The sequence below is a fragment of the Balaenoptera physalus genome (genome assembly GCF_965194825.1).
Source record: "Balaenoptera physalus genome assembly, chromosome: 11".
Classification (NCBI taxonomy): Eukaryota; Metazoa; Chordata; class Mammalia; order Artiodactyla; family Balaenopteridae; genus Balaenoptera; species Balaenoptera physalus.
Window position 1 is genome coordinate 56164266 of NC_138896.1, and position 19278 is coordinate 56183543.

At 37.8% G+C, this 19278-nt stretch overlaps 1 protein-coding gene and 1 long non-coding RNA gene across 12 annotated transcripts in view; one reads left to right on the forward strand and one right to left on the reverse strand.

The window, feature by feature from the left end:
* The window catches only part of RBMS3 (RNA binding motif single stranded interacting protein 3), a gene marked incomplete at its 3' end in the record, with an annotated part of 716065 nt that overhangs the window by 406960 nt on the left and 289827 nt on the right, over positions 1–19278 (forward strand). The window lies entirely within an intron of this gene.
* On the reverse strand, positions 1297–16900 carry LOC309638790. The gene is made up of 2 exons (XR_014251299.1): positions 10581–16900; positions 1297–10227 (listed from the first exon to the last, which is right to left on the reverse strand). It is a non-coding gene; the product is annotated as an uncharacterized lncRNA (long non-coding RNA).

Here is a 19278-nt window from a genome sequence, read left to right on the forward strand (position 1 = left end):
AAATAAAATGATTGAATATTGTGGAATTATACAGTGACTTTGATTAGTGTAAGCAGTCAATACTGATCAATGCACACAAAACAATACAAATGGTCTTGCTCTTTTAGCACAATGCAGCTGTTAATGGTTGATAAATGATAAGGGAAAAGAAGATAGACACATATTCATCCAAGCTGGTGAATGTTATGAGGATTGAGAATCTAAGTATCTATGAAAACATAGGTTTAATTAACCTTTGACAGAGCTTCTCTCCAAAATTCATGAAAATGGAAAGCTTCAAGATACTGAAAGGTAAATAAGTGACAGAAAATATCCTCTAGTAATTATATATCTGTAGGCAGTTGAGTATAGGGGTTAAGAGCTCTAGAAACAGACTCCCCAGGTTTCAATCCTAGGGATACCAGATCCTATCTGAATTTCTCTGCAGAAAACTCTGTTTCTTCTTCTGTAAAATGAAGATAACAAAAATGGAACTCATGATGTCTTAGCAAGGACCTATAAGAGGATGTTTGTGAAGAGATTACGGCAAGTAGGAAGCACTTGTTAAAGTTAGTTGTTCTAAGCACACAGAGAAAAAAAAAGCATCTTCTTACAGAGAAAAATGGTTTAAAACAATACTGCTCAAAATGTCATGGGCATACCAGTACCTAAATATCAAGTTACTATGGAGATTCTGGTTCATTAGGTCTGTCAAGGAGCCTGAGATGATGTATTTTTTTTCAATTACATTGACTTTGCTCGTCCATGGACTATGCTTTAAATATAAAGAATTAAACTTTATAGTTATATCCTTATCTAAATTTTGAGTTGTCTGTTGTTTATCTAGGAATGTGATAAATTGACTCCTGGTATATGATGAGAAAGAGAAATTGCTCTTCATGGTGTAAAATATCTGAAAAACATCCATAAATGCACAAGAGATGCTGTTGAATGAGATGCCTGAGGAGCAAAAGAAGTAATCCAAAATTTCACATATGTCACATTTTGTGTCAGGAATTTTTATGGCCCGGAAATGTTGTCTTAAGAGTCAGTGATACAGGGTTGATGGACTTCAACATTGATGAGACTTTTTGCTATTCTGATTTGTTGGGTTTTTTAAACATGATTCCCTTGGGCTATTGTCTACCATTGGCTGATCTGGCATTATCATTTCTTCAATATGCTAAAGAAAAGACTAAAAATTTAAATGGAAGACAATAATTGACTTCTAAGTTTGTCTAGTCTTTTTTGGCTCTTGTTTCTGGTAAAGTTTGTTACATTCTTTTTCAGAGCAGTGTCTTGGGATTCCTGCTAGATTACTTAATTTAGATCACTACTCTTTCCATTAATATCATCTTTTTCCCTTAATTGTCCACTTAGTAATGCATTATCCTGCTTCATGTATGTCATTGTTAAGGGTTCTCCTTTATTCAGATTCTGAACTTTTTCATATCTGTTGGTCATCTTTCTAGATATTCCATTTTTCCTCTCTCCCTTTATCATTATTTTAATTGAATTGTACAGCTGAGTCAAGATTTTTGGTGATGTTGGCAATGGCCTGCTGCTGGGCTTTGAAGACCCTATACAGAGGGTTGAATTTCCACTTTTCCCTTTGTTCTCCTTGCATCTGTCCTTCTGCCATATTTCCATGTCAAATGGTACAAGCCTATAACTCAGAGATGAACAAGGAAGCTCCCAGGAGCTAGGAACCCAGAGCACTCATCTGATAAAAATCTCAGTCCCTACTGCCTGTCACAAGGCCCTGTGGCCACTGTGCACCCTCAATGTACATATTTTCTGTCTTTACAGCCAACTGTTGTATTTATTACTTTACATAATTATCAACTGAGTGGTCTACACATCTTGCAACAGCATTTGCATCCTTCCATACTTAAGGGTTTATTACGTGGGATTGTTCTGTTAAAAATACAACATATGGAAAAAAAGAAAAGACACGTGATAAATGTGATTAGAATTAGCCATGTATGGATAGATTTATGAGTCGTGACTTTTTTTTAATTTAAAACATTGAAAGAGAGCCTAATTATATACTTTGACATGTTCTTGTGTTTTCAACAATAGTACCAATTTAGATTACCTATGTCTAAGTATTGGAAAGAAACAGAGAACATTAAGATTAACTGACAATAAATAAATGTTTTATTTTTCTGGAGTAACAGGCAATGCCTTATATATATTAACTTAGCCCATTTCAAATGTATATAGTAAAGGAAACCCAGATTCTTGGGGTACAAAATTTGACAATGAAAAGCAGGTGTTCCCCAAGTGACCAAAAGTTGATGATGGGTCCAAGCTGTCAACATAAACTGCGAACAGGCTGAATTCCAACACCGGGAGAAAACTGGGGTTGTAAGTAAATTTTTCTTCCCCCACAGTTCTCTGACCACACTAGTTTTTTTGATGGCCCTGCCCATCTCTAAATGATTGTCATCTCTGACTTCTACCCATATGATTCTTCTCACTTCTCAAACTGCTCATCTTGAGGTTTCCTCTCCTTGGGAAGCCAGGAATGAAAGACATGGCAATGATAAGATATTTCAAGAAAAGGGGTAATCCACCAATGGGTTGGCCATACAAAGTTTGTGCTGCTGAGACACCAGCTTTATACTTTATTTATTAATATAAATGATATAAAACATCTGATCCTTCCAAGAATATCTTTAGCTGTGACTATAAATCTGACCTAGTTTTAATAAATGTCTGGGGTTTTTGTTGGTATAAGTTTGCTATCTACCAAGATGGAAGACAGTGGGGTCTTTCTGAGCAGAGGTTCCTGCCTGACGGATAGTTCTTTGGAGACAAAAGCTGTGCCTTATTTTAACAGCCTTGGTCATACAATGCCTCTCATAGAGTAGGAACTCAAAAAAATGTGGATTGAATTAATGTTGTCTCACCGCACTTTTCCCTGTGATTTATAATGTAATAAATAAAAAATAGTCTCTAGTTTTGAATCGTGTCCATGAACATTTCATGAGAGAGAGAGAGAGAGAGAGAAAGAGGGAGATAGATTTAATGCCTATCATCCCTATGAAGTACACAAATGGCTGATGACGTCTAAAATTCCTTAGTAGCCAAAGATAACATATTCCAAAAACTGTAATTAATTTTTTGCACATTGAAGATTTCTACTCTGGATTATCAGTAGTGCCATTTTGGGGGGTATATGAAGAAAAGTAATTTTTCTATAGTTTTGGTTAGTAGAGTGGCTATGAAGATATTTTTGCTGCCTTTAATGAAACATTTTTTCTGATTCTCCTAATAATGTTATGGCATTTTTCCAAAAGGGAACAACAACAACAAAAATTCCCTCTCTCTTGGGGCCTGGAATAATGCAACAGCCCTGAGCAGTCAATTGATGGACTAAAGGTTGGGTAGTCACCAGAGGCAATCTTGGGAGATGTAAGGGGTCCAGTGGCCTCAAGAGGTCAATACTACCTAAGAACTCTTGTGATTAGTCTGACAACACCATGGGGAGCTCCTCACAATAGTTTATGGTCAGTGATAGTCATAGGTTATTTCTTTTTAAAAACTGGTATTTCAGATAAAGAGAATATTAAGGTTTTGGTTAGTTCCTTGGGAGGAAAATCTTAATTGGTTTAAGGCTGTGTTCCCAGTGCCTAGAATGTACTCAGAAAAGTAGGAGCTCAATACATATTTTGGACGAATTAATGACTTAATTACTCAATTGGATAATTTCTATGGCTTCATCTTCCTAATTTTGATAAACTTTTAAAATCTGTTAAAATTGTTTTCTACTAAATACTGCAATTGAATTGATCTATAAGTAAACATAAATCCCCTTGAAAATGATGAAATTATCTAGAACTCTCTTTGACCATGAATTTCACCACTTTTAAGACAGAAAGAGGATAATGTCTCTAATTCGGATTCAGAAATTTAATATTTAAGGGGACTGGATGCCAGCTGCATTTGTTCATCAAGGTCATTCTTAGCCTGTATGTTTATTATAACTTGTCATTTTCTGCTGAAGTTGAGGCAATGATTCTTTATAAATATGTTAGCAGTCCAATGGAATTGGGATGATACAGCATTATCCAGAGAAATAGAATCCAGCCAGGAAAGACTCTCTTACCAAATATCAACAAATAATAGGCTCAGATGAGAAGAAAATATTTTATGTTTCTTCGGAGCCAGACTTTAAGCTAAAAGCATCTTTAGAAGATACTTAAATATTTTGAACAGTAATCTTGCTAAATGAAGCCGAGCTGTATATGTAGATTGAAGCATCCTTTAGAACACTTCCAGGTTAATGGGGTTCATTTCTGAGCACCAAATAAGAAAGAGTTCATAGAGGCTGCATTGACAATCATTCCAGATTTCTGTACAATGTAAGAACTAACTGGGTAGGAAGAATAAGAAAGAAAAAAGAAAAGAAATTGCTATTTGAGATGGCTAGAGGAAAAAGAAGGGAATACTATTCAAAGCCCCAGTTTAAGTAGGAAGAGTGAAAATAATTTTGAGGAATAATGCTTAGTGAAAATAACATTCCAGTTCTTCAGGTTGTACCAGCTAAGGAAATGCATAGAATAAATGATGAAGATGCTAGTGGCTGAAATTAGGCATATCCAGACTTTTGGAAACCAGTTGTTACCAGATTTCCAAAAGATAAGTATTTAGTGATATTATTTCATGTGTGAGAATCTAGGTAGATTGGACCTCTTCTTTGCTATTTTTACTGGTGCTTTTTAAACATGAGGGCACTGAAGAATAAATAAATTCTATATTGCCCCCAAGAAAAACACAACCCATTATATATCATTGACTCATGTAATAACTGAATTCTCTCATTTGTTCTTTGTAAAACATTAATATATTTTGAAAGTGAAATAGTTTGCATATTTTAGCCTTAGCTAGATTTGATAATTCTATTATTTTATGCCAAAGAAATATTTCAGTATCTTAGGATTCCTTTTCTTCCTCCCCTTTCCATCCTCTGTCCCTTTCTTCCCCTCCCAGCCTAAATTAGTCAGTTTTTCAGGAATGATATTGTGAACATAAACTTTCTGATAATAGCCATCTTCTTCACAAACAGAACTGATGGCAATGTAAACAGTTGCTCTAAATAACTAAGCATTGAAGTTCATCAACGTTTCTCTTTTAGGTTTTATATCTTAGAACATATTTCATTTTGAGTACAACTTGTTGGTAACCAGTTATAAACAGTCTGATCTTTTTCATTTTGTATGTTTTGTATGCTCAAAGAAGAAAAAAAATTATTAATTAATTATCATTCACATCTGGTACTGTGGTAGGGAGTCTATACGAAACTTTCCAACTGTACGGCACAGATAAAGTTTTTAATCTTAATTAAATACCAGTGCCATTATCTGAAACTACCAGTTATATCTCATGGTTAATAAAATTCCCTTCAATGGCTCTCCATCTCACTCAGAGTAAAAGCCAGTCTTTAGAATAATCTACAAGACCTTGGAATATCGCTGGTCCATAGTTAACCCTCTCCTCATCTCTCCCACTGTCTTCCCTCACTTACTCTGATACAGTCACTCTGGGTTCTCTGCTGTTTTGGTTGCTCCATAAATATATGCTGGCATCAGGGCCTGAATACACAGTACTTCCTCTTCCTGGACCCGTATTCTCCCAAATATTCATTTGCCTTCCTTTTCTCTATCAAGTGTTTTGTTCACATGTCACCTTCTTAATAAGGTGTTCCCTGAATGCCCTTTTGGAAATTATAATTCCCTACTCCCCATCCTTACCTCCACTTTATTTTTCTTCAAAGCATTTGTAATATATTAACTAATTTACTTTTTACTTGTTTATTTCCACCTACTAGAATGAAACCTTGCTGAGGGCATTTGTGATTATCACTACTGTATGCCCAGGGGACAGAACAGTGCCTGGAATCTAGTGGGTATCCAGTATTTGTTTAGATATTTCTTCAATGAATGAATAAATTTATATTTACTGCATTTTATATTTCCACAGGGCTCTTGAACTTATTCAGCATGTCAGTAGAAATGAGTATTTTTGAGTTCTAGAATCTTACATGGCAAATAGGTGGACTAGAGAAAAAGGTTAACTCCTTTTTATAACTTGAATGGAGAGGAATGTCACATAAGCAAGTATATGATTCTGTAAAGCCAATACTATCTTTTAATCATTCTCTATTTGTTGAATATTAATATAATTGAATATGGTATTATTTACCTCACTAGCATTAATTTCATAACTTTTTATTAATAGCTATATAAATCTGCCAAGAGAATACTTTTTCAAGTTAGTTACTTTGTATAAAAATACTTTTAATATTTAGCATTCTTGTATAAGTAGAAATTAATCCATTATAATTATTAATTATTAGCCCTCAAAACATTCTTTAGCTTTGAATTTCAATATTTCACCTAAACTCTACTGACCTGTCCAATTTAATAATCTACTAAGATCAAGGATTATCCTGCTTGCATCGAACAGAACAAATAAGAACAAAAAAGATTTTATGCCCCATCTTGCACTCAGTAAGTCAGTTTTTGAAATTATCTGAACATGTAAATTAATGTTTAATATTTAACCAAACATTTCCCTTACCTCAAAAACTCAGGAAAATAATGTGCTTGTCCCTCCCCACTCTCAAAGGAATTGAGAAGGTAAAACAAGTAGAAAACATCAGTGATAAATGGCTGAGGTCTGGCAACCTGTGTATGATGGAATATAGTTTTGAAATAATAGAGCTTCTGCCTATTATCAGGTTGGCACTGACATAGGCTGGAAATATCCATTTGTCTTGGGTAAGAACTCATCACTTGGATATGTTTAACTCTCAGAGGGTTCTATAATCTGTCCTTGTGGTTCCCAAAGTGATGCGTGGACCAACAACATCAGTATTCCTGTGAACTTGTTTGAAGTGTCAATTCTCAGGCCCCATCCCAGACCTCTGAGTGTGGGCCCCAGTCACTCAAAATCAGTTTTTTCTTTGAGGTGATTCTGATGCAGCTAGTTTGAGAAATGCTAATTGATCCTATTTGGTTAATATGTATAGAGCCTTTATTATATAGAAAACACTGATTCAATATCCTGTAAAAATCATTATGGAAAAGAAAAAAATAATACCGTGTGTGTGGTGGGGCAATAAAGATGCAAAACGCACATTCTCCCACAGAGGAAATTATGCTGAAGACACTAACTGGCAAGCCTCTGATGAAAGTCTTCTGAAGTGTCTGGACTGGCACACATGGAAAGCCTTGGTGGAGATCCGCAACTTGACATGGTCTTTCTCTGATATTTGGTTTCGTTTTTATCTGCAGAAATTAAATCCACATTTGTAATTTTTAATTTGTATAGTGAAAGAGTGTTAAATTAAATAGAAAAGTTTAAGTAATCTTCTACGGATAGCAAATTATATTCATGGAAAATTGTAACTCAAAACAAAAGCAGTATTCGTTTTTAATGACATCTATATAAGTTTTGACTCAGGAAGTGGGGCAAGGAGTAACCTATTAGAATGAGGATAGCAGATGCCACCCCTCCCAAGACACTCCCTTTCTTGTTTCTGAGCTCTGCAACTAACCACCTACTCAGTGTCTTTGTTGTCATTCTTATTGTAAACCACATTAGCTTCTTTGTGGATAGGGAATCCTATCCTGTTTATTCAGACAAGAAAAACAGAAACCACTCTAGGTATTTCTGACTGAGGGTCTTTAATACAGGAATTGTTTACAAAATGTTAGAAGGACTGAAGAAGAAACTGGAGGAGGAGGATACAGTAACACAGAGATTAATGATAACAAGAAACTGCTGATACCCCTCAGGCTGGCCAAACAAAACGGAGGAGTGGTGTCACCAGATGACAGGGCACACTGGTCCCTAGCACTGCTAGAAGACTCTACTTCTGTTGAAAGGGCCACCAATCCCACTGCGAGAGCTGCCAGACACTACTGCTAGCCTGGCCGGCCATGCCATTTCCAGCAATAGTGCTCAAGCCAGCAGCTGAACCAGAACTTCTGAAGGTTGCTGGAATATGTAGCTGCCTGCCAACACTGGTGACACCTCCTAAAGCCAAGAGAAAGTGCACTTTCCCTTTCTTCTCTCCTCCAGTCTCCCACCAGTCCCTCCTATGGGCCGACCTAACCAGAAGTCAGCTGGAAAATCCAGGAAATGTAGTTTTCAAGGTCCTAGTATCTGGGATACTGAATAATATACAAAAGAGGGGCATGAAGCTTAAAGAAAGGGGGCAAATGACCTGCCCAGACATGAGGATGCATCTTAAAACAATCACTTGGAACTCATGGAATCATGGAGTTTCAGAGCTTCAGGGACCCTTGGCATTCTTTTGCATGTGGTTTTTTTCAAATAATTTTTAGCTACAGAACTGAGGGTTTGAAAGGAAATCTGTGGACTTGTTCATTGCAAAGCAAAGGCAAAGCTGTGGCAAAAGATGGTGTTGGAAGATGAGCTCCCTACCTGCAATGGGTTGTTCTCCATCTCTCTGCCAGGCTAGGACACCCTCCTCTCGTGGCTGGCAGTGCTGCTTGCTACTGGCTCAGGACTGCCCTGTTCTCTGGAGCATTGCCCTGGGCCAGAGTGTGGCCTCCCGCCTACTACTAGGGGAGCCTACTACTGTGACCAGTTGATAAGGTGTACAAAAAGCCATCCAATCGTCTCAAGGCAGGACAAGCCCAGAGGTGTGGAAGATGCTCCAGAGCCCACCATGGAAGAGACCAGGGCCGGACTTTGCCTGAGCCCACGGCTGTGCCCTGCTCCTCCTTATCTCCTCTCCTGTTTCACTTTCCTTGCATCGGCCTCTCAGTAAATCATGTGCACCTGGATTCCTGCCTCAGGACTGTGTCTAGGGATACAACCTGACCCTAACCGTAACCCTACCCTAAGACATTGCCCATACTCTTCTCTTCACCCTCATCTTTGAGCCGCACTTGAGTTGGCAGAGTGAGTCCCAAGAAGCCATTTATCTGAGTGGGAATAAACCTGATGTTCTGACCCTGGGGTCACTGTAGTGACTGACCCAGTAGTCCCTGTTACTTCTTTCAGAAAAATTAAGCAATTCACAACCACTTTGACTATTTTTGTAATTTCCCTTAGGCCCCACCAAAGTGGGAGTCCAGAGCAGCTGGTAGATAAAAACTAACAATTTAAGAACAGAGATCTCACTAGGGTATTAGTGACTCCCAGACCATTTCCAGGGTTCTGTGGGTGATTTATTAAGCCTTGACATGATTCTAGATTCTCCCCTCATTCCACTTTCTTCCTCCTTTTTATTTTCTTCCCACACTCAGTGTTACTTTTTTCTTTTTATTTTTTAAACCACCTGTGCCAAAGAACGGAGAGCAGACTTCTTCCTGAAGCTGACTGGACACATCAGTCTCCTTTCGTCCAGCACTTTCACATGGAGTCAGATGGCGAGGGCTCCTTCATAGTATCATGTCTCACCGTCTTTCTGAAGACATTCTGCAAGGGTTTTCCTTGCCAAGCTTCAAATTACAGGGTCTTATAAAAGGCCCTTTAACCTGCCGTTTGTCAGGGTTTTTTTGTTTTGTTTTGTCAGCTTCTGACCTTTTCTAACATAGAAGGACCATACAGTCATTGCTGGCAGCTGCTCCTTGGTCTCTGGTGATGGCCAAAATCTTTCATATACAGTAAATAGTATTTAATATATTTCCAACTGCATAAAAGACTGAAAGGGACCTTATTATGGGTGACTTGTGTCACCTTAAAATTCATATGTTGAAATTCTGACTTCCCAGTATCTCAGAATGTGACCTTACTTGTGAATAGGGTTGTTACAGACATAATTAGTTAAGTTAGTGTGAGGTCGTGCTGGAATAGGGTAGGCCCCTAATCCAACATGACTGATGTTTTTATAAAAGGGGGGCACTTGGAAACAGCCATGCACACAGGGAAAACACCATGTGAAAATGAAGGCAGAGATTGGGGTGATACTTCTACAAACCCAAGGAATGGCAAAGGTTGCCAGCAGCACCCAAGAGCAGAGGCAGGGAACAGATTTGCCCTCAGAACCCTCAGGAAGAGCCAACCCTGCTGACACCTTGATCTTTAACTTCTAGCCTCCATAACAATACATTCCTGTTGTTTAAGCCATACAATTTGTGATATGTCATTATGATAGCCCTAGAAAACAGGGCTGGGGCTGGAGCTTCAAGATGACGGAGGAGTAAAACATGGAGATCACCGTCCTCCCCACAAATACATCAAAAATACATCTACAGGGCTTCCCTCGTGGCGCAGTGGTTGAGAGTCTGCCTGCCAATGCAGGGGACACGGGTTCGGGCCCTGGTCTGGGAAGATCCCACATGCCGCAGAGCAACTAGGCCCATGAGCCACAACTACTGAGCCTGCGCGTCTGGAGCCTGTGCTCCACAACAAGGGAGGCCCCGATAGTGAGAGGCCCGCGCACTGCGATGAAGAGTGGCCCCAGCTTGCTGCAACTGGAGAAAGCCCTCGCACAGAGGCGAAGACCCAACACAGCCAAGAATGAATAAATAAATAAATAAATAAATAATAAATAAAAATAAAATAAATAAATGAATAAATGTTAAAAAAAAAAAAAAAACATCTACATTTGGAACAACTCCTACAGAACACCTACTGAATGCTGGCAGAAGACATCAGACTTCCCAAAAGCTTTGATTTTACCATTTGTCCTAGGGTGCTGTCTGTATTTTTTGTTTGTTTGTTTTAGTATAGTTTTTGGTGCTTGTTTTCATTGGTGGATTTGTTTTTTGGTTTGGTTGCTCTCTTCTTTCTTTCTTTTTTTTTATTACATGTTTTTTATTTTAAATAATATATTTTTTATTTTAATAACTTTATTTTATTTTATTTTTCTTTCTTTCTTTCCTTCTTTCTTTTTTCTCCCTTTTCTTGTGAGCCATGTGGCTGACAGGGTCTTGGTGCTCCGGCTGGGTGGCAGGCCTGAGTCTCTGAGGTGGGAGAGCCGACTTCAGGACATTGGTCCACCAGAGACCTCCCAGCCCCATGTAATATCAAATAGCAAAAGCTCTCAGAGATCTCCATCTCAACACGAAGACCCAGCTCCACTCAATGACCAGCAAGCTACAGTGCAGGACACCCTATGCCAAACAACTAGCAAGACAGGAACACAACCCCACCCATTAGCAGAGAGACTGCCTGAAATCATAATAAGCTCACAGACACCCAAAAACACACCACCGGACGTGGTGCTGCCCACCAGAAAGACAAGATCCAGCCTCATCCACCAGAACACAGGCACCAGTCCCCTCCACCAGGAAGCCTACACAACCCACTGAACCAACCTTACCCACTGGGGGCAGTCACCAAAAACAACAGGAACTATGAACCTGCAGCCTGTGAAAAGGAGAACCCAAACACAGTAAGTTAAGCAAAATGAGAAGACAGAGAAACACACAGCAGATGAAGGAGCAAGGTAAAAACCCACCAGACCAAACAAATGAAGAGAAAATAGGCAATCTACCTGAAAAAGAATTCAGAGTAATGATGGTAAAGATGATCCAAAATCTTGAAAATAGAATGGAGAAAATACAAAAAATGTTTAACAAGGACCTAGAAGAACTAAAGAGCAAACAAACAATGATGAACAACACAATAAATGAAATTAAAAATTCTCTAGAAGGAATCAATAGCAGAATAACTGAGGCAGAAAATGGATAAGTGACCTGGAAGATAAAATAGTGGAAATAACCACTGCAGAGCAGAATAAAGAAAAAACAATGAAGAGAATTGACGACAGTCTCAGAGACCTCTGGGACAACATTAAACACACCAACATTCGAATTATAGGGGTCCCGGAAGAAGAGAAAAAGAAACGGACTGAGAAATCATTTGAAGAGATTATAGTTGAAAACTTCCCTGATACGAGAATGGAAATAGTCAAGTCCTGGAAGCACAGAGAGGCCCATACAGGATAAATCCAAGGAGAAACACGCCAAGACACCTACTAATCAAACTATCAAAAATTAACTACAAAGGAAAAACATTAAAAGCAGCAAGGAAAAAGCAACAAATAACATATAAGTGAATCCCCATAAGGTTCACAGCTGACCTTTCAGCAGAAACTCTGCAAGCCAAGAGGGAATGGCAGGACATATTTAAAGTGATGAAAGAGAAAAACCTACAACCAAGATTACTCTACTCAGCAAGGCTCTCATTCAGATTCAACAGAGTAATTAAAACCATTACAGGCAAGCAAAAGCTAAGAGAATTCAACACCACCAAACCAGCTTTACAACAAATGCTAAAGGAACTTCTCTAGGCAGGGAACACAAGAGAAGGAAAACACTTACAATACCATTTTCTTAATTGTTTTGGGTTTGTTAATAGGAACACACATATGGATAACTACCTTAAATGTAAATGGATTAAATGCTCCAACAAAAAGACATAGACTGGCTGAATGGATACAAAAACAAGACCCGTATATATGCTGTCTAAAAGAGACCCACTTCAGACTTAGGGACACATACAGACTGAAAGTGAAGGGATGGAAAAAGATATTTCATGCAAATGGAAATCAAAAGAAAGCTGGAGTAGCAATTCTCATATCAGACAAAATAGACTTTAAAATAAAGACTATTACAAGAGACAAAGAAGGACACTACATAATGATCAGGGATCAATCCAAGAAGAAGATATAACAATTGTAAATATTTATGCATCCAACATAGGAACACCTCAATACATAAGGCAAATGCTAACAGCCATAAAAGGGGAAATCGACAGTAACACAATCATACTAGGGGACTTTAACACCCCACTTTCACCAATGGACATATCATCCAAAATGAAAATAAATAAGGAAACACAAGCTTTAAATGATACATTAAACAAGATGGACTTAATTGATATTTATAGGATGTTCCATCCAAAAATAACAGAATACACTTTCTTCTCAAGTGCTCATACAACATTCTCCAGGTTAGATCATATCTTGGGTCACAAATCAAGCCTTGGTAAATTTAAGAAAATTGAAATTGTATCAAGTACCTTTTCCAACCACAAGGCTATGATATTAGATATCTATTACAGGAAAAAATCTGTAAAAAATACAAACACATGGAGGCTAAACAATACACTACTAAATAATCAGGAGATCACTGAAGAAATCAAAGAGGAAATCAAAAAATACCTAGAAACAAATGACAATGAAAACACGATGACCCAATACCTATGGGATGCAGCAAAAGCAGTTCTAAGAGGGAAGTTTATAGCAATACAGTCGTATCTCAAGAAATAAGAAACATCTCAAATAAACAACCTAACCTTACACCTCAAGCAATTAGAGAAAGAAGAACAAAAAAAACCCAAAGTTAGCAGAAGGAAAGAAATCATAAAGATCAGATCAGAAATAAATGAAAAAGAAGTGAAGGAAACAATAGCAAAGATCAATAAAATTAAAAGCTGGTTCTTTGAGTAGATAAACAAAATTGATAAACCATTAGCCAGACTGATCAAGAAAAAAAGGGAGAAGACTCAAATCAATAGAATTAGAAATGAAAAAGGAGAAGTAACAACTGACACTGCAGAAATACAAAGGATCATGAGAGATTACTACAAGCAACTATATGCCAATAAATTGGACAACCTGGAAGAAATGGACAAATTCTTAGAAAAGCACAACCTTCCGACTCTGAACCAGGAAGAAATACAAAATATAAAAAGACCAAACAGAAGCACTGAAATTGAAACTGTGATTAAAAATCTTCCAGCAAACAAAAGCCCAGGACCAGATGGCTTCACAGGCAAAATCTATCAAACATTTAGAGAACAGCTAACACCTATTCTTCTCAAACTCTTCCAAAATATAGCAGAGGAAGGAACACTCCCAAACTCATTCTGCAAGGCCACCATCACCCTGATACCAAAACCAGACAAAGATGTCACAAAGAAAGAAAACTATAGGCCAGTATCACTGATGATATAGATGCAAAAATCCTCAACCAAATACTAGCAAACAGAATCCAACAGCACATTAAAAGGATCATGCACCATGATGAAGTGGGGTTTATCCCAGGAATGCAAGGATTCTTCAATATACGCAAATCAATCAGTGTGATAAAACATATTAACCAATTGAAGGAAAAAAACCATATGATCATCTCAATAGATGCAGAAAAAGCTTTTGACAAAATTCAACACACTTTTATTATAAAAACCCTCCAGAAAGTAGGCATAGGGGGAACTTACTTGAACATGATAAAGGCTATATATGACAAACCTACAGCCAAAATTGTTCTCAATGGTTAAAAACTGAAACTGTTTCCTCTACGATCAGGAACAAGACAAGCTTTTCCACTTGCACCAGAATTATTCAACATAGTTTTGGAAGTTTTTGCCACAGCAATCAGAGGAGAAAAAGAAATAAAAAGAATCCAAATTGGAAAAGAAGAAGTAAAGCTGTCACTGTTTGTAGATGACATGATACTATACAGAGAGAATCCTAAAGATGCTACCAGAAAACTGCTAGACCTAATCAATTAATTTAGTAAAGTAGCAGGATACAAAATTAATGCACAGAAATCTCTTGCATTCCTATATACTAATGATGAAAAATCTGAAAGAGAAAATAAGGAAACACTCCCATTTACCATTTCAACAAAAAGAATAAAATACCTGGGAATAAACCTATCTAAGGAGACAAAAGACCTGTATGCAGAAAACCATAAGACACTGATGAAAGAAATTAAAGACGATACAAACTGATGGAGAGATATACCATGTTCTTGGACTGGAAGAATCAACATTGTGAAAAAGACTGTACTACCCAAGCAATCTACAGATTCATTGCAATCCCTATCAAACTACCAGTGGCATTTATCACAGAACTAGAACCATAAATTTCACAATTTGTATGGAAACACAGAAGACCCCAAATAGTCAAAGCAGTCTTGAGAAAGAAAAACGGAGCTGGAGGATTCAGGCTCCCAGACTTCAGACTATACTACAAAGCTACAGTAATCAAGACAGTCTGGTACTGGCACAAAAACAGAAATATAGATCCCTGGAACAAGATAGAAAGCCCAGAGATAAACCCACACACATATGGTCACCTTATCTTTGATACAGGAGGCAAGAATGAACAATGGAGAAAAGACAGCCTCTTTAGTAAGTAGTGCTGGGAAAACTGGACAGCTACATTTAAAAGAATGAAATTAGAACACTCCCGAACACCATACACAAAAATAAACTCAAAATGGATTAAAGACTTAAATGTAAGGCCAGACACTATAAAACTCTTAGAAGAAAACATAGGCAGAACACTGTATGACATACATCAAAGCAAGATCCTTTTTGACCCACCTCCTAGAGAAATGGAAATAAAAACAAAAATAAACAAATGGGACCTAATGAAACTTAAAAACTTTTGCACAGCAAAGGAAACCATAAACAAGATGAAAAGACAACCCTCAGAATGGGAGAAAATATTTACAAACATAGCAAGTGACAAAGGATTAATCTCCAAAACATACAAGCAGCTCATGCAGCTCAATATCAAAAAAACAAACAACCCAATCCAAAAATAGGCAGAAGATCTAAATAGACATTTCTCCAACGAAGATATACAGATTGCCAACAAACACATGAAAGAATGCTCAACATCATTAATCATTAGAGAAATGCAAATCAAAACTACAATGAGGTATCACCTCACACCGGTCAGAATGGACATCATCAAAAAATCTACAAACAATAAATGCTGGAGAGGGTGTGGAGAAAAGGGAACCCTCTTGCACTGTTGGTGAGAATGTAAATTGATACAGCCACTATGGAGAACAGTATGGCGGTTCCTTAAATAACTAAAAATAGAACTACCATATGACCCAGCAATCCCACTACTGGGCATATACCCTGAGAAAACCATAATTCAAAACGAGTCATGTACCACAATGTTCATTGCAGCTCTATTTACAATAGCCAGGACATGGAAGCAACCTAAGTGTCCATCTACAGATGAATGGATAAAGAAGATGTGGCACATATATACAATGGAATATTACTCAGCCATAAAAAGAAACAAAAGTGAGTCATTTATAGTGAGGTGGATGGACCTCATCCACCTCACTACAAATAGAGTGTATGGACTGTCATACAGAGTGAAGTCAGAAAGAGAAAAACAAAAACCGTATGCTAACACAGATATATGGAATCTAAAAAAAAAAAAAAAAGGTTCTGAAGAAGCTAGGGGCAGGACAGGAATAAAGTCACAGACCCAGAGAATGGACTTGAGGACACGGGGAGGGGGAAGGGTCAAATGGGACAAAGTGAGAGAGTGGCATGAACATATACACAGACTACCAAATGTAAAATAGATAGCTAGTGGGAAGCAGCCACATAGCACCTGGAGATCAGCTTGGTGCTTTGTGTCCGCCTAGAGGGGTGGGATAGGGAGGGTGGGAGGGATTCTCAAGAGGGAAGAGATATGGGGATATATGTTTATGTATAGCTGATTCACTTTGTTATACAGCAGAAACTAACACACCATTGTAAAGCAATTATACTCCAATAAAGATGTTAAAAAAAAAAAAGAGGCCTGAATTCATCTCTCCTCCTACCTACATCATATATGAAACTCATTTTCTTTAGTAAAGTTCTACTCCAGGATGTTGTTTTTCAATAGAACATTTCAATTTTTATGTATGTCTTCATGCTTATGTATCCTGTTTTTAAATGCCTTTGTTTGATTTATTTTGTATTATGTATTTTTTTAAATTTTTGTTGTTATTCTTGCTTATTCTGATCATTTGTAAGTTTTTTTTCAATTCTTCTATACATTGCTTTTTAAAATTAAATAATATAGATACATTTGTTATTTAGAGAGTTGAAAAATTAGCAAACTTTCTTTTCTAGCTGTTACCTCTCTTCTCCAGTTTCCAAATTTGTTTATTCATATTACTGTTTTGTTTTTTTTTTTTAGAAATTCACGTTCTTATTTATTGATTGATTGATTGCTGTGTTGGGTCTTCGTTTCTGTGCGAGGGCTTTCTCTAGTTGTGGCAAGTGGGGACCACTCTTCATCGTGTTGCGCAGGCCTCTCACTATCGCGGCCTCTCTCGTTGCAGAGCACAGGCTCCAGACGCGCAGGCTCAGTAATTTGTGGCTCACGGGCCCAGTTGCTCCGCGGCATGCGGGATCTTCCCAGACCAGGGCTCGAACCCGTGTCCCCTGCATTGGCAGGCAGATTCTCAACCACTGCGCCACCAGGGAAGCCCATATTACTGTTTTTATATCCAGCTTCATAATATTTACATTTTGTTATATAACATAATCAAAATTATTCAACTTTAGGTTTGCATTTAAATGAAATCAGTGTTCATTTTCAATCATTTTATAATATGGCTATGCAATTCTTGAATTTTCATTTTTATTTATATCACAATTTTCTGAATTTCATAAACTGGTAGTTTTTAGAGACGCCATTGTGAGTGTTATAGTACAATGTCTGTGCATATATCACAATGTCTATATTTTACATTCATATGTAAATGACACAGATACATAGGGTATAAAATTCATGTCACTTTCCCCCTTCAAAACTCATTGCTCTGCATTTCTTTGTTTTGTTTTCATTTGCTTTGTTGTTTGTTTTTTTTTCCAGTATTGGTGTTGCTAAAGTAATCCTGATTTTCTACCTGATAGCTAAATTTCTTTTTCAGTATGGATGCCTCAAGGATTCTTTCTATCCCTGAAATTCATTTGTTATTGCTTGTTTTGTAACAAATTTTTCCTAAAATGTGATATTGCATTTTGATGTAGGTTTATGAAAGTCTTTATTAGTTTTTTAGAAACATTTAGTTAAACGTTGAATATTTTTGTTAGGTGGATTTCCCCAAAGCCTTTCCACCAGATCTGTGACTTGGTTTTCAGAAATATCTACTCCACTTCTCATTCCAAATTTCTCTGTATTTGGCAGATATACCTCAACATCTGTTGTCTGGAGTTTTAGTGTTTTCCCAGTCTTGTTGTATAGCCTCAGCTGCTCAGATTTTTTTTTATTATTTTCATTTCATTGGGTTTTCTGGAAAACATGCTTATTTTTCTACAGGCAGTCTGGGATGGTTTTCCTGAAAATTAGATCTAATGAAGGGTAATCCTGTAAGAGTTGTCACACTTTTGGGTTAGTGTGGGGAATAGCTCAGCCCCAGAGTGGGAGTCAGGCCCAGGTTGAACCAGGGCTCTGTCTGTCACACACCAGCTCTGTGGCCCCCATTAGACAACCAAAACTCTCTGAATCTCTGCTTCCTTACAAGGTTGTCTTGAGGATTAAATAAGCAACCTACTTGAAGTTATGAGGACATTACCTGTATACCTGCTATAAATAGAAGTGTAAGCTACTATTATCGTATTTATTGAAAAGCAACCATCAGGCTATAGAAAGTAAGATCCATCCATGCAGGACCAGACAGCAATCCTTCCAGTGTGCTCAGCTCTTTTTAGGTCTGTTTGGAAGTTCTCTTTTCCCGTTCTTCATCCCCTGCCAAAACATGATTCATTGCAGCTCTAGTTGATAGAAAGTATTCTGTTGGATTGGGGATGGTGGGAGAGAGGTAGAGAGAAAGGTTTTAAAAAATATATCACATTGGAACTTGACTTTCAAGTACTTGGATGCAATCAATTTTGAGAGGATTCAAAGGTGATTTATAAATATCACTAGAAGTTAGGAAGCCATTCTTTTACCAAACACTAAAGAAGCTAATAGGATTTTTCTTGGAGAAGAAAGTCAGCGGGGAGATTTCATACTCTACCACTTGTGATACAGGTGAGATTAATAGCCAACTGAGATTCTTTGTCTCCAGTGATAATGGGGCAGATGAAAATTGATTTTAGTTGCGTGATGATAATCTCCAGACAGTGAAAGCAAGGTTAGGCTTTCTTGTAGGGAGGGACCACCCCCTTGGGATATGGGGAGACTGGGAATGGCTACTGGAGAGGCAATAGGATACTGGGTTCTTCAAGTGGGAAGAAATTTACATTACCTCCTAGGAGAGTCTGGGGGCCCACCTGCCTCTCCATTTTATTGCGACCCGACCCTCCACAGAAGCTATTAGCCATTGACTTTTGGGTGGGATGATGAAGTCACCTTCTGGATATCTTTAAAAGCTGGACAAATGATTTATGGTTACCTTACGGTATTTCCTGAACTTTCTGACAGCCACTTCACTGCGCTTGCCCACATTAAGCTCTGCTCCAAGTGGTCCTGTGGTCACAGCATCAGCATTGCCTGGGAGCTGGTGAGAAGTGCAGATTCATGGGCACCGCCCAGACCTGCTGAAT